Genomic DNA, 15,602 nt, shown 5'->3' with positions numbered 1-15,602 from the left:
TTTCATCATCACACAACTACTCATTGAAGAAAAATTTTAAAATGGAGACATTGTAGAAATGTGGGTTTTGGTGAACACTAGTTGAATAACATGGATTTCACCCCCAAATTTCAATATCTATGCTTTTACAGTTTACTAGTATGTATCTCAGTATCAGTTATTTTAAGTTATTAATAGCCTGAATCTTTTTATTTTCATAAAATTATAACTTTAGTAAATTCAGCTGGGGGAAGGAGAGCTCTGGGGGTGAAGATCTTATTCTGAGAACAAGGCACAGCAAGGAAGGATAAGTCATGAAAGGACCCATGTCTTCACCTTCCAAGAGGAGGAGTATTGTTGCTGAGTTGCCAGAAAAAAAAGGTCAAGAATCTTCCTTTTCCTGAAACTTGGGGTTGATACAGGTATAGGAGACTGTCTGTCCATCAGCTGAGCGCATCTGTCTGGTGTGGTGTGCCATTCCCTCATGACCACATCGAGGGCAGCGCCTGTCAACCACTGGTCCCTGGGATTCGGGTCCCTCGTCCACAGACATAGGTATGGCTGCCCCCAGTTTGTGGAACACAACTGAGGTCTTCACAACTTTCCCTTCGAAATCTCGCAGTCTGTGGAGAAGCCACAGCAAGGGTAGATGACAGTATCCTGAGCTCCAGGCAGCGGCAGGACCGAGCCGCAATCTGGGCAGAAATCCAAGTCTGATTCAAAGTTGGAGCAGATGCTGGCCAGCTCCTTGGCGGATGAGAGCTGAGTCCACCACCCACGGGGTCCTCTGACAGCTATGTGTGGAGTACGAGGTGTCCGGAACTTCAGCCTGTGGGGAACCTTGTGTGGTGGAACGCCTAGCCTGAATCTTTAAAACATTTCTGTGATTGTGTTTATGTGTGTGGATGTGGAAGCATGTGAGTCACAGTACTCATTATGTACTGAAGATAGTATTATATACTGTGAATATTGCAAATGTAGTGTTAAGATCAGAGGGCACTCTTGGGTGTTCATTCTCCTCTTCCACCGTGTTTCTCACAGGGCTTCTTACTGTTTACTGCTGACTACAGCAGGCTGTGTGGGGGCTGAGTTTCTGGGTTTCTACTGTCTCACATGCTACTGTGTCTGGCTTTGTGGGTTCTGGGGATCTGAACTCAGGTCCTCATGTTTGTGTGGCCAGCACTTTACTTTCTCAGCTCTCCTCAGTATAATTTACGTGAATTCAGGGCAAACTTTTGGCAAGTCTGCAATAGTGCGGTACAGGGTGGTAGATGACCTTGGCTCTAAACGAGGAGAACTGGGTTCTGACTGGTTCCACAGTTGGCTATCCCAGCTCGGCTATCCCAGCTCGTGGGTTAGACAAAGCTGAGCCCTTGTGTTTTCTTCTCTTGACGGCCATTAATAATGCCATGGTTTGCATGGCATTTGTGAAGGCTAATATAAAAGTAATTGCTTCCTGTGTACAGCAAAAATGCTACTGAGTGCTAAATAGAGTGATTCAAGTCCATTTAACATATAGAGCAGCAGTTCTCAACCTGCAGGTCATGACCCTCTTGGGGTCAAAAGACTCTTTCATAGGGGTCACCTAAGACCATCAGAAAACACAGATATTTACATTGCAATTCATAACAGCAGCAAAATTACAGTTATAAAGTTGCAATGAAAATAATTTTATGGTTGGGGGTCACCACAACATGAGGAGCTATATTAAAGGATCACAGCATTAAAAAAGCTAAAAACTTATATAGAGGGACTGGCCATTTCTACACTCAATTGCACAATAAACGTACACCACGAAACACTTTAAGAAGAATCTTGTCCTGATCAAAAGCAACTTAGGAAGGAAAGGGTTCAATTTGGCTTATACTTCCAGGTCACAGTCCACCCTCAGAAGAAGCCTAGGCAGGAATATAAGCAGGAGCCCAAAGCAGAAACAGTGGAGGAAGGCTGCTTACTGGCCTGCTTGCCCAGACCCACCTGCCCTCCCTCTCACAGACATGGCCACAGGCCAACTGATCTGGACAGTTCCTCAGTCGAGGCTCCCTCTTTCTAGGTGACTCAAGGTTGTGTCAAGTTGACAATAAAAACACAACGATGAACATTTGAAGGGCAGGCTGACCGACCTAAGAGGACAGTGCAATCTTTAAGGGTGATCTTCACAATCTGTGTACTGTTACAAAACACATGCTTAAAACAGTCAAGCCAGAAGTTAAGACTGAGAAATTCAGATCGAAGCCATCGTCAAATGTGGACCGAAGTTTGCTGTGTGTGTACAGTTTCAGCTTCAACAATTGTCTTGACTGATAGGCTTGCTCTCAATTTGGTAGAAATACCTTTGCAAACAGAAACTGTAGCTCTTCTGGGACTCCCCTTCCCTCTCAGGAAATCACTTGCAAGTGTCTATTGAGTGAATCACTTAAAACCAGTACTTTGTGATATGGAAACTACATTCTTGCTCTTTTCTAAGGATTGCCTGGTGAAGAGGATTTCTCTGGGTCTCTAAAACCATGGAGATAAGCCGATTTCTTTACCTACAGCACCATCCTCTTGTGATTCTGAAGGATTAAGATTGCACTTTGTCCTTCCTTAAGCAACTTCATCTAAGACTCCTGTGTACACATCATTAATTGACAGCAGTGTGTAATTATTGTCTCTGTCTGGGGAGGTATGTGTGTCTGTCTCTACATTAATATTTCACTTTGTGGAAACTAAGAACAGTTTTTAAATTGCTCAGCGTAAGTAGGATATAAACACTATTAGCTAATTCAGGTTGAGTTATATTTTTTAAAAAAAATCACTTGAAAGCACTAATTAGTTCATTAAGGCATACCTTATATATAAGGAAATATTTAAGTGTATAGCTTGGTAATTTTGACATAAATATATATCCTTGAAAATATCTCAGTGATATGAGTAATAAACCTGTTGATCTTTTTATCGACACAACATCTACTACAAGCAGAGGCCTTCAAAAGACTTTATTTCCCCTGATATGGACGCTGGCTAGGTCTGGATCTCACTGTCTTCAGCAGAGAGAGAGGACTTAGAGACCAAATTAAAATCCCAGCACCCTTGCCTTTTCCTGGACAAATTAACTGGAAGAACTCAGTTCTCAGTGTGTCCGTGTATAAAATGGGTTCTGGAGTTGATCTGCTGTACCAGTCTCTCCAAATGCAGACTCAAACCCATCAAAGCCAGATTCTCTCCATAGTGAATGGATGGAATTCTGAAACCTGATCGACTTTAGTTCAAGCACTTCAGGAAACTCAGACTGCCTGGTGTACATCGGCTTCCACAAACATGTCCTGATTTTTCCTCCTTCGATGGCTCTTGTCAACTTGATACTACTGAGAAAATATATTCACTCCACTTACCTTGAAGTTTCTCTTAAATTAAAAATGTATTTTATTAACTCAGGAATACATTGTATTTTGACCATCTTATCCCCTCCCCACATCTTCTCCCAAATCTCTCATCTCACCCACGCAACCTTGTGTACTCATTTTTTAAAGCCACAGAGTCCTATTAATGCTGCCTATATAATTTTACATGAGTGCCTTAAATTTTCACAGATCTTGTGCATGTTGTCATAACCAATATGAGTTCATATGAGTAACTGTTGTATACAGAGCACATTGTTGCCTTATAGTTATCAACAACCCCTGCCCCTTACAGTCTTTCCGGTCCCTCTTCCCCAAGTATCCCTGAGCCCTGGGAGGAGGGAGGGTGTATTGATGTCTCCTTTAGGGATGAGCACTCGGCAGTCACTTATTCTTTGAACCTTGACCGGTTATGAGTCTCATACTTTTATTTTCAAGTTTTATTTATTCTTTTCTCATACAATACTCCTGATGCAGCCTCTGTTTCCTTCATTCCTTCCAGTGCCACCCCCCCAGGTCCACTCCCCACCCTGTCTCCCTGAAGAAAAGAGCAAGCTTCCCAGGGACATCAACTGCACATGACCCAGCAATAAGACCAAGCACAAACCCTCATATCAAAGCTGGGCAAGGCAATCCTGTAGGAGGAAAAGGGTCCCAAGAGCAGGCAAAAGAGTCAGCAACACCCCCACTCACTGTCAAGAGTCCCCCAAATACACCAAGCTGATAACCATAAACATGTGCAGAGGACTAGTAGAAACCCATGCAGGCTCCATGATTGCTACTTCAGTCTCTGTGAGCATCCAAGAGTCCTGCTTAGTTGATTCCACCAGCCTTGTTCTCCCTGTGTCCTGGACCCCTCTGGCTCCCACAATTTCTCCTCTCCTTCTTCTGTGGGGTTTCAAGAACTCCAAGGGGAGGGACCCTTTGGAGACCTCCAACCTGGACTCGCCTTCCACCTAATGTTTGGCTGTGGGTCTCTGCGTCCACTCCCATCAGCTACTGAAGGCATCCTCTCTGCTGATGACTGGACTAGGCACCAACCTATGACTATAGCAGAACATCATTAGGAATCATTTATTTTTCATTTCATTTCATTTTATCTTTCTTTCTTCCTTCCTGTTGTGGTAACGCCCGCGCTACCACCACCCATTCACCATGTCTGAGCGAGGGGCTGTGGATTGAAAAACAGAGACAAAAGACAGCGGGTCATTCACCACAGCAGAATGCCGAAGGCCGTTTATTGAAAGAGGGAGGAAACCTTAAATACAGGCTTACAGCACAATGGCGGATCCCCGGAGGACAGAAGTTCGCTACACTTTTGCATCTAAGCTGTTCACACCAAATGCAGGATACAGGAACAAAGAACCTCCGGTGATCCTTAGGTGAGAAGGAAACCGGCAGGGAATCAGCACAGGGAGGACATCTGGTCAAGGTCAGCAAGCAAGGTGGCAGCCACTCACAGTGGGGGGCCAGGGCCCACTCCTTCCTTCCTTCCTTCCTTCCTTCCTTCCTTCCTTCCTTCCTTCCTTCCTTCCTTCCTTTTTCCCTCCCTCCCTCCCTCCCTCTCTCTCTCTCTCTCTCTCTTTCTTTTTTGCCAGTTGTGATTGGTTCTACCCTGGGTCTTTGGGCCATCCAGCCTCCAGCTACTGGTTGTCCAGGTAGTATCAGACATAGTGTGGGTCTTGGTATGGCCAGTCATTGGTTGGCCACTCCTACAAATACTGATCCACCATTGCCCCAGCACATCTTGCAGGCAGGAGAGATTTATAGGCTGAAGGTTTTGTGGCTGGGTTGGTGTCCAAGTCCCACCACTGGAAGCCTTGCCTGGTTACAAAAGGTAGTTCACGTTCCACATCCTCCATTACTAGGAGTCCTTGCTAGGGTCACCCTTGTAGATTCCAGGGAGGTTCCACTGCACTAGGTGTAAGGAAGGGTCAGTACAGGACACACTCAGACACCGAGTTCTCAGAACAAAGGAGATTTATTACCCTTGAGGGGCAAGCAGAGAGAGAGAGAGAGAGAGAGAGAGAGAGAGAGAGAGAGAGAGAGAGAGAGAAAGAGAGAAAGAGAGAGTGTGTATGTTGGGGTGGGGCTACAAAGGCAGACAGCAAGCAGCAACAGCAAGCTGAGCAGCAGGCAAACAAGCAAGTGTTTCTTGCAGGCGTGGGTTTCTAAGGAGAAAAAGAGGGAGTCTCCTAGGGAGAGCTGCTAAATCTTAGCCACATAATTAACTTTGATTCTTGGTCTTTGATGTTTTGCCTCAGAAATAAGTAGCCAAATAAGGGAATGGACCTTATTTGGAGGGCTAACTTTAGGAAGGTAATCTAACAGATTAGCGAGGTGGAGAAGGGGAAAAGCCAAAACCTGTTGGTAACATGTTGGCTAGGCTCAGGCCTGCTAGAGCTCACTAGGTTTTCACATCATTTTCCAAATGCCCTCCAATCCCAGTCATCTCTGTCAGTACTCTCTCCCTCCACCCCCTTCCTGATCCCTCCTGTTCCCATTCCTACTCATCCCCAGTTCAGCCTAAAAATCTATTCTATTTCCCCTTCCCAAGGAGATCCATATGTCCCTCATAGAGGTTTCCTTGTTATTTACCTTCTCTGGGTCTGTTGATTGTAGAATAATTATCACTTACCTCACAGCCAATATCCACACATAAGTGAATAAAAACCATGTTTACTTTTCTGAGTCTGGGTCACTCTGGATGATTTTTTTCTAGATCCGTCCATTTACCTGCAAATTTCATGATGTCATTTTTTTTTTAACTGCTGAGTGATACTCCTTTGTGTAAATGTGCCACATTTTCTTTATCCCTTGGTTGAGGGACATTTGGTTGTTTTCAGTTTCTGGCTATTATAAATAAAGCCACTATGAATGTAGGTGACCAAGTGTCCTTGTAGTATGATGGAGCATGTATTAGTTAGGGTTCTCTAGAGTCACAGGACTTATGGAATGAATCTCTGTCTGTTTGTCTGTCTGTCTGTCTGCTCCCATATATATATATATATGTATATATATGTATATGTATATGTATATGTATATATATATGTATATGTATATGTATATATACACATATAAATATATGTATATATGGGAATTTATTGGAATGGCTTACAGGCTGTAGCCCAACAATGGCTAGTTGTGAATGGAAAGTCCAAGAACCTAGTAGTTGCTCAGTCCATGAGGCTGGGTGTCTTAGCTAGTCTTCTGTATATGCTGTAATCCTGAAGAAGTAGGCTCTAATGCCAGTGAAGGAATGGATGTACTGATAAGGTGAGGGCAAGCAGGCAAAGAGCAAATAATCCCTTCTTTCTTCCATGTCCTTATATAGACTTCCAGCAGAAGGTGTGGCCCAGGTTAAAGGTGTGCCTTCCAACCTCAAGATCTGGATTAAAGGCATGTGTCATCCAGCCTCAAGATCTGGGTCAAAAGCCTGTGTCTTCCTTCCTCAAAATCCGGATCACAAGTGTGCCCTCCATTTCTGGATTGTAGTTCATTCCAGATACAGTCAAGTTGACAACTAAGAATAGCCACTCAGATCATCCCCTGGGTGTACACCCAAGAGTGGTATAGCTGGGTCTTGCGGTGGATTGATTCCCAATTTTCTGAGAAACCTCCATTTTGGTTCCCATAATGGCTGGACAAGTTTGCACTTCCATTAGCAATGGAGGAATGGGCCCTTTGCTCCCCATCCTCACCAGCATGAGCTGTCATTTGTGTTTTTTTTTATCTTAGCCATTCTGACAGGTGTAAGATGGAATCACAAAGTAGTTCTGATTTACATTTCCCTGATGGCTAAGGATGTTGAACATTTAAGTACTGCTCAGTCATTTGAGACTCCTCTGTTGAGATTTTTCTGTATAGATCCGTACCTCATTTTTTAATTGGATTATTTGGTTTGTTGATGTCGAATTTCTTGAGTTCTTTATATATTTTGGATATTAGCCCTTTATTGGATATGGACTTGATAAAAATCTTTTCTCATTCTGTAGGCTGTTGCTTTGTCCTATTGATGCTCTCCTGTGTCTTCTGGAAGTTTTTCAGTTTCATGACGTCCCATTTATTGATTGCTGATCTTAGTGTCTGTACTATAGGTATTCTATTCAGCAAGTTGTCTTCTGTGCCAATGTGTTCAAGGCTGTTCCCCACTTTCTCATCTATCAGCTTCAGTATATCTGCTTTTATGCTGAGGTATTTGGTCCACTTGGACTTGAGTTTTGTGCGGGGTGATAGATATGGATCCATTTGTATTCTTCTACTGAAGATATCCACTTAGACCACCACCATTTGTTTAAGGTATTTTCTTTTTTCCATTATGTATTTCTGGTTTATTTATCAAAAATCAAGTATCCATAAATGTATGGAATTATGTCTAGGTTTTCAATTTGATTCCGTTGATCAACGTGTCTATTTTTACAACAATACCATGCTGTTTTTATTACTATAGCTCTGTAGTATAGCTTGAAATCAGGGATGGTGATATCTCTGGAGGTTCTATCATTGTTCTAATTTTATTAATTATCTAATTTTCATATGTTGAACCATCCCTGCATCTGTGGGATGAAGCTTATTTGATTATATTGAATGGGTTTTTTTTATGTATTCTTGGATTCCATTTGCAAGTATATTATTGAGTATATTTGCATCTATAGGAAGGAAATTGGTCTGTAATTCTCTTTGTTGAATCTTTGTGTGGTTTGGGTATCAGGGTGACTATGGTCTCATAAAACTAATTTGGCAATGTTTCTTCTGTTTCTATTGTAGAATAATTTGAGGAGTATTCCAAAGAATGTTAGCTCTTCCTTGAAAGTCTGGTAGAATTCTGTACTAAATACATCTAGTCCTGGGCTTTTTTTTGGTCAGGGGACTTTTAATGACTGCTTCTATTTCCTTAGGAGTTACAGATCTATTGTTTATCTGATCATGATTTAACTTTGGTAAGTGGTATCTATCTACAAAATTATCCATTTCTCTTTTTTTGAGTATAGATTTTTAAAGTATGTCCTAATGACTCCTTCAATTTTCTACATGTCTGTTGTTATGTCTCCCTTTTCGTTTCTGATTTTGTTAATTTGGTTATTCTCTCTCTGACTTTCAGTTAGTTTGGATAAGGGTTTTTCTATCTTACTGATTTTCTCAAAGAGCCAATTACTTGTTTCATCAATTCTTTGTATTGTTTTCTTTGTTTCTATTTTATTAATTTCAGCTTCCAGTTTGATTATTTCTTACCATCTACTCCTCTTGGGTGTGCTTACTTCTTTTTGTTCTAGAGCTTTCAGGGATCCTGCTACCGCAGGGCCCAATTAAACCCATTGCATTTAATTCGTCCAGTTGAGCAGCAGTATCTCCAACCCTAAGGTCTGGCAAAAGGAAAATGAGGACAACAAAACTCTCCGATTCTTACCCAAAATTTCCATGCTTTTGGCCTTCTATGCTCCAAGTCCATCACAGACAATCAGTAGCTTATTGCCACTATAGGGTATGTTTTGTGTTCATTGACACTTATATAAATGGAATCATATAGTATTCCTTTTTTGTCCTTTATCATTTTCTGAACAGTTGATGTGGATTCATAAATGTAGCATGAATCAGTATGTTCTTTTTATTGTTGAGTAGTAGTCTACTTTGTGCAAATACTGCAGCTTATGCATTCACATTTTAATGAACATTTAGGTTGCTTCCAGCATTAGGCAGTTACAGATGGCATGAACGTGCTTTTATTTCTTTTGGGCAGAAGTAAGGATGGGTAGATACAGGTCTATCTTAGTGTAGAAAGCACTACACTGAGTTCTAGAGTAGACATACAGTTTCACATTCCTACCAATGATGTACGGGAGTTTTATACATTGTTGATTTTATAAAGATGTTTAATTTATGTTTTTAAATATCACTATGTATGTCTCAACTTTTCTGAGTTGGAATGTAGTAATTTTTTAAAAACGCCCTTGTCTAGCAATTTTAACACTCATGCCAGTTTTCTTAACTTTTATATTTGCTTTTCTACCGTTCTTGAAAACCTAAGCCTAGGCACTACGAGACACACCTGTAATGCCAGTGTTTGGGAAGTGGAGGTTGAGGATTAGGAGTCAAGGTCATTCTTGGCTACATAATTAGTTCAAGGTCAGTTTAAGGTAAGTAAGTCCCTGTCTTAAAACAAACAAACAAACAAACAAACAAACAAACAAACAAATAATCAAACAAATCCGTGGAGTTTTGAAATCCAGATACTACAAACTGTGTATTTTGTATACTTAAGGCTTTTTATTTCTAAGTACTTTTGAGGCTTTTTTTTTTTTAAAGATTTATTTATTATGTATACAGCATTCTGTCTGCATATACACCTGCAGGCCAGAAGAGGGCACCAGATCTCATTACAGATGGTTGTGAGGCACCATGTGGGTGCTGGGAATTGAACTCAGGACCTCTGGAAGAGCAGTCAGTGCTCTTAACCTCTGAGCCATCTCTCCAGCCCTTGTTTTGTTTTAAATACAGCTAGTTCATTAGAAATGAGCCGATCTTTTGGGTCTTGCTTTGGGACTTGTTAGTCAGGACATTGGTAACTCTCATTCTAAGGCACTTTCTCTACGGAGATAAGATCAAGGCCCTTTTCAAGGTCTTGTTCATTTCCAGATTTTCCATTCTGGGAGGTGGGAGCAGAACTGGCCTTTGAGTAAATTCTCTGCTCTCCCCCTCATGCTTGGATAGTGTCCACACTTGCTACACAAAACTCACTTGAATTCTCAAGAGGAGGAAAGCGTGAGTTCTTTTTAGCTTCTGCATCCTTAAAGTGGCATTCCTGTATCAAGTCTGCAAGACACCAGACTATTGGCAAGGTCGTTTAGTGGCGCTTGGCCCTTCAGCAGTGTGGGATATGCTGTGCAAATCTGTAACTGGTTTGGGTTTTTTTCTATCCATCAATAAGTGTACCTCGGGAACCACCAGAAGGGTGTAACTGTTATTTGCTTCATTATTTTACAAGCTTTTCTCTCTCTTCATTTTTAGATGAATATTTAGGAGAAAATTCACAATCCAAAAGCTTAAGTATGAGAATTTATTCTTAAATATGTATCAACCCAGGGAATTTGACATTTCTTGCCCAGACAGCTCACCCCATTATCTGTCTGGCTTTGCTACCTGTGTGAATAATCTTTATGGTCTCCAAGGAAATACCTTCCAAGGTAAGTCCTGAAAGCAAATGAACATTCTATTTACAACCCCATATGTACAAGCCAGAATCCAATTTATTTCTCTGTTTTATTTTCATTGTAAGCGGAAAATTCTAAACTCTGGCAGAATTCCTTTTGGGCAGCAGCTTACATTGGTGGGGAGAAGTTGGTAAGTTTTTTTTCTGACAGAAACTTGTTTTGAGTCTCAGCTGCTTGGTGTCTCCACCTCAAAAACGGGCAGGAAGTACTCTGATCAACCAGGAAGAATATGCCACTCCCACTCAAGAGGAGACATGGCTGAGGCTGTCCTTGTCTAAAAGGTAGATGGAAATGCCACAATGGCTCACCAGCAGTCAACTTAACAGGGGAACTCAAATTTCGTTTTCTTTTTCTTTTCTTTTTTCTGTTTTTTGTTTGTTGAGACAGAGTTTCTCTGTGTAGCCTTGGCTGTCCTGGAACTCACTTTGTAGAACAGGCTAGCCTTGAACTCACTGAGATTTGCCTGCTTCTGCCTCCTGAGTTCTGGGATTAAAGGTGTGCTCCACCACAGCCTGGAGAGACCTCAATTTTCTTTCTTTTTTCTTTAAATAAATTTATTTATTTTATATCCTGGCCACAGTTTCTCCTCTCTCCTCTCCTCCCAGTCACTCCCCCTGCAACCCTCTGTGTTCCCACCACCCAATCAATCCACTCTCCATCCATTTTTGTTTAGGAAAGGGCAGGTCTCTGTGGTCTCTGTAGCTGGAAAGTTTCTCCCCTGGTCCCACCAAGTCCCAAAGTCCCACAGCCCACTTATAAAATAATCACTCAGAAGTTTACATTACTTGTAAACTGTATGGCCGTGGCAGGCTTCTTGCTGTCCAGTTCTTATATCTTAAATTAACCCATTTCTATTAATCTATACCTTGCCACGTGGCTTGTGGCTTATCAGTATCTTTACATGTTGTTTGTCATGGCGGAAGCTAGCAGCATCTCCTGACTTAGCCTTCCACTTCCCAGAATTCTCCTCTCTTTGTCCCACCTATACTTCCTGCCTGGCTACTGGCCAATCAGCACTTTATTTATTAACCAATCAGAACAACACATTCACAGCATATAGAACATCCCACAGTAGGTCTCCCATGAGTATCAACAAGACACTGCATATCAAGTTGCAGTATGACTAAGCACCTCCCCATGTGTTAAGGCTGGGCAAGGAGACCCGGTACAAGGAGTGACCTCAATTTTCTAATGGTGACACTTAGGGTCTGTGGAGGTGTGTGCTGTGAGTTGTTCCACCTGTTTCATTTTTACCAGCAGTGAATCTTTCAGGGCTCACCTGAGTGGATTTCCCTTGGAGAACTTGACGATTACAGGTAACAAAGCCAGACAGATAATAGGGTGAGCTGTCGGGGAATAGGTGAATTTTAAAGAGGAGTCGGGAGTTTTGTTCTTAAACTTGGTTCTGTTGAGTTATCTAATAGGTGCTGAAATCCTTTAATTACTAAATGTTTAACTGAAGTAAATTGATGACTGTACTTCATTCATTGAAAATCTCTATCATTTGACCAAAATGCTTAAAAATGATCTTATAATGAAATGTATGCTATTTTGAAAGAATTATGTATTTCAGAGTTCATCTCTGTTAGACTGTCGAAGAATTAAAAGTTGTTCTGTTTTGTGCACTGTGGTGGCTCACCTCATTGTCAGTGGGACTGGACTTGAAATCACCTGGGACATGGAACCTGGAGCTCATCCGCAAAGCGTTGTGGCTGTTCTGCTCTTGTTCTAGCACAAGAACACTTGATTTATGAGCATTGAGCCTAATGTCTGTTATTGTTGAAGGTGAGAGGCAGAGAAGCACAAGGTACCAGTGAAGAAACAGGTTTATGAATGAAATTCAAAAAATAAAAAAAGTCGTAATTGCTGTGGTTGTTTTTTAATGGAATTCAGTAGAAATGAAATTCCTATTCCCCAGGCTCTAGGCTTGGGAACGAATCTCCAAGGCCACTAATATCTTGCCTCTTTTGTTCTCTGAGTGCTTTTTGGCTTCCCTGTGTGTCAGAGGCTCCCTCCCGGGGAAGGAGAACGAATTCCTTTACTAAGGATGTGAAGACAGAATGGGTTCCTTGCTTCTCTGCCTTGAGGAAGGTTTGCTGTGTTTTATTGAACACTTTCTGTATGACAGAGTCCATTTTTGGCCCTGGTCATGGAGGACTGAGCCACTCAGCCGTGATCACCACCTTCCTGGTGCTTACTGATCTCATTTGAGGATTACCGGGGACTCCTGAGGACAGAACTTTCCCTGGCTCTCACCCTCCTGCTGTCACCACGGGGTCCAGATAAAAGCACACAGGTTGCTGCACAGCTCAGTTCTTCGTGTGTCTCTGATGACATGATTTGTTGAGCTGATAAGTAATATATTTTCAATAAAATGTTCCTTGAAATTGGCTTCTGATTAAGCACAGTGGTATCAAACTTCAGTTGTGCTAACGAGGGATACAGCATTTAGCATCTGTCCCTGCTAGAGCAGATAATAATCTAATTATGTTGTAAACTTCTTTACAATTGAGCTATTACAGTGTCCATTGACTGGTTTTGCTTTGCTCTAAGTTTCCTAATTGGGAATTCTGATCTTAAATATTGGCTTGTGTTGCCTAATTGACAGCCATTCACCCAAATGAAGCACATCTCTAATTGGCTAGAGTTCATGACTCACTGAGAAGTAACTGTGATAAATGAAAATTGTTTTCTCACACTAATTATCTGGGAATCTTGCAGGGACAATGATCAAGAAAATGTCCCTTTAGATAGGTAATTATAATGATTAAGATGCAAAGTATTTGAATGCTAAGTGATCATACATGACTTGAGGATAACCAAATTAGTTAAATTTGTCTCCTATCTGCTTTATCTGTGAGTTTTAATGTGTGTAGCTGCCCACAGCCTGAAGTAAATCAGGATGGACCTGCTAGAAATCAGATATGCTGTCGGGAAGCTAATGCTGTAAAATGTTCGTCAGGATCTCACTGGAGAAACGTCTTCTAGAGGCTGAGGAGATGGCTCAGTAGGTGAAAAGCTTGCCACTCAAGCATGAGGTCCTGAGTTTGGTCCCTAGAAGTCCACCTAAAATACTGAATGTGGTGCTTCAGGCACACAATCTCAGGGCTGGGGAGGTGCAGGCAGGAGGCACCTCCGTCTCACTGGTTTATTGAATCTATTCAGATCTCACTGGATCTGAAGTCAGGGGCTCCTAGGTCTCAAAAAACTAAGGTGAGAGCGATTGGAGAAGATACCCAGTGTTGACTTCCGGCCTCTACTTGTGTATCCACACAGCTGCAGGATCATGTACAGACATACATCATGAACATTCCTACACTCACATAGCTACCCCAACACACAAATATTTTCCAGTGTTTTCTGACAGGCTTTTCATTATAACCATAGATTTCATGAATTCCTTTTTTCAGCCTTGTGAATGGGAACTCTGGAAGTAGGGAACAGAAAAGCTGTATTTTTTAAACAAGCCTTCTTAAGTGATTCTTATGTATCTTCAAATCACAGAGTTACTTTTCTAAACCTCATGGGAACATTTTTCCCATCTCCAACTTAAAGTAAGGCATAGTTTCCAAAGCCCCTGGTCCAATCGCCTGTGAGTATATAGGAAGAGGACTGTGTACCAGGAATGTAGAGCAGCAAGCTGGTCCCGTGATTCTCAGTGACCCCTGTGAGCTGGGGGAACTCTAGAGAACTGCACTTTATCTTGAAGCTGTGGACAGTATTTCTCAAAGTGTATTTACAGTTATGCAGCTCCGTGTCTACACTGTGGGCAAAGTCTCAGCCGCTGCTTCATTGGTGACATCAGGGATAATGAGACCAGAATCTGTTTGGTAAAAAAACAAACTGAAAGTAAGTTTTGTGGGCATATATGAAAGTAAAAAATTATGTCTCACTTAAAGTCTACATCTTATAATCTGTCAGTTAATTTAATCTTCAGGGATTTCATACAGTTTTCACAGATGAGATCCTCTCCCCCAGGGTTGCCGCCTTAGAGCTGTCAAGACATGCTGGAGTCCCATCCTGTGATTTGCACAACCATATTGCCTCTTTGAACCCTGCCTCCTAGTCCTCCATCATGCTCATTAAAACTACTGCTCTGCATTGTAGTCCGTCCTTTCATCATTGAATTACGTTTTTTGGGTCTCTCTCTACCTTTCTTCTTTGTGTAGACTATTCCACCACACTGGATACTTTGTTTCAGTCCTGAATTATCCCAACACTGTGAGCAATGGTTTTGTAGTATTGCACTTCTCTGATATTGTTATAAATTTATAATAACACTAAGCAAGGTGTGTTGCTAACAGTAACAATTGGAGTTACTGCCTCTCACTATAGGGGAATTTCCTTAGAAGACAATTTGGATCTTATTCTGCCTTAGATGCCCAATATGTCCCATAGTGTGCAGCAGCATAGTTATTGTCCTGAACAACACTCTTTACAATTGTTTCAAAAATCTAACCCTGAGGTTAAATCTGGGGGTTGGGGGTGCAGTTCCACTTGCCTATTGAGAAGGTAGCTGGAGGTGGGATGTGCCATTCTGAAGCACTGTCTTCACTTTTCCATTAGTGGGCTGGTTAACTATTTTCTCTGACTGGTGGAAAATACTTTACTTCATCAAGAATTCTTCCAAGTCTACATCATACACGTGAAAGGAAAGTCACTTCTACATTTTCTGTGACTCATGTCTTGCATATTTTCTGTGACTTGTATTTTGGGTTCTTGTTTCTGCTTGTAGAAGATTAGGGCCTGTGCTTAGAACATGTTGTTCTCACAGTGTAAGAGAAGCTAGATAACAGAACACCTTGGCTATCTTTCAAGACTTCAAGAGAAGATACCAAGAAAACCCCAAACTTCCAATGAATGACACTCTGTTACTATTTATACAGATTTAACTTAAAATATCAAGCTAATGCTGCTATGTAGATCTGAAACATTGAACATTGCTGTTCGTGAATGGGGGGCAGGTCTAGCCTTGTGGCAGAAAGCATGACACAAGTTTCCCTAGTTTTAAAACCCATATAGAGTGTATTATTTC

The 15,602-nt window shown here is 41.6% G+C and overlaps 1 pseudogene; it reads right to left on the bottom strand.

Moving 5' to 3' along the window:
* Nucleotides 1-361: 361 nt before the first annotated feature.
* Nucleotides 362-6,036, bottom strand: LOC128110605 (DNA-directed RNA polymerase I subunit RPA12-like; annotated as a pseudogene).
* Nucleotides 6,037-15,602: the final 9,566 nt, after the last annotated feature.

This window comes from Peromyscus californicus, unplaced genomic scaffold, assembly GCF_007827085.1.
Source record: "Peromyscus californicus insignis strain IS unplaced genomic scaffold, ASM782708v3 Scaffold_15__1_contigs__length_86483966, whole genome shotgun sequence".
Taxonomy (NCBI): Eukaryota; Metazoa; Chordata; class Mammalia; order Rodentia; family Cricetidae; genus Peromyscus; species Peromyscus californicus.
The sequence above is the reverse complement of the archived record's forward strand: the minus strand, read 5'-3'. Positions and strand labels throughout refer to the sequence as shown.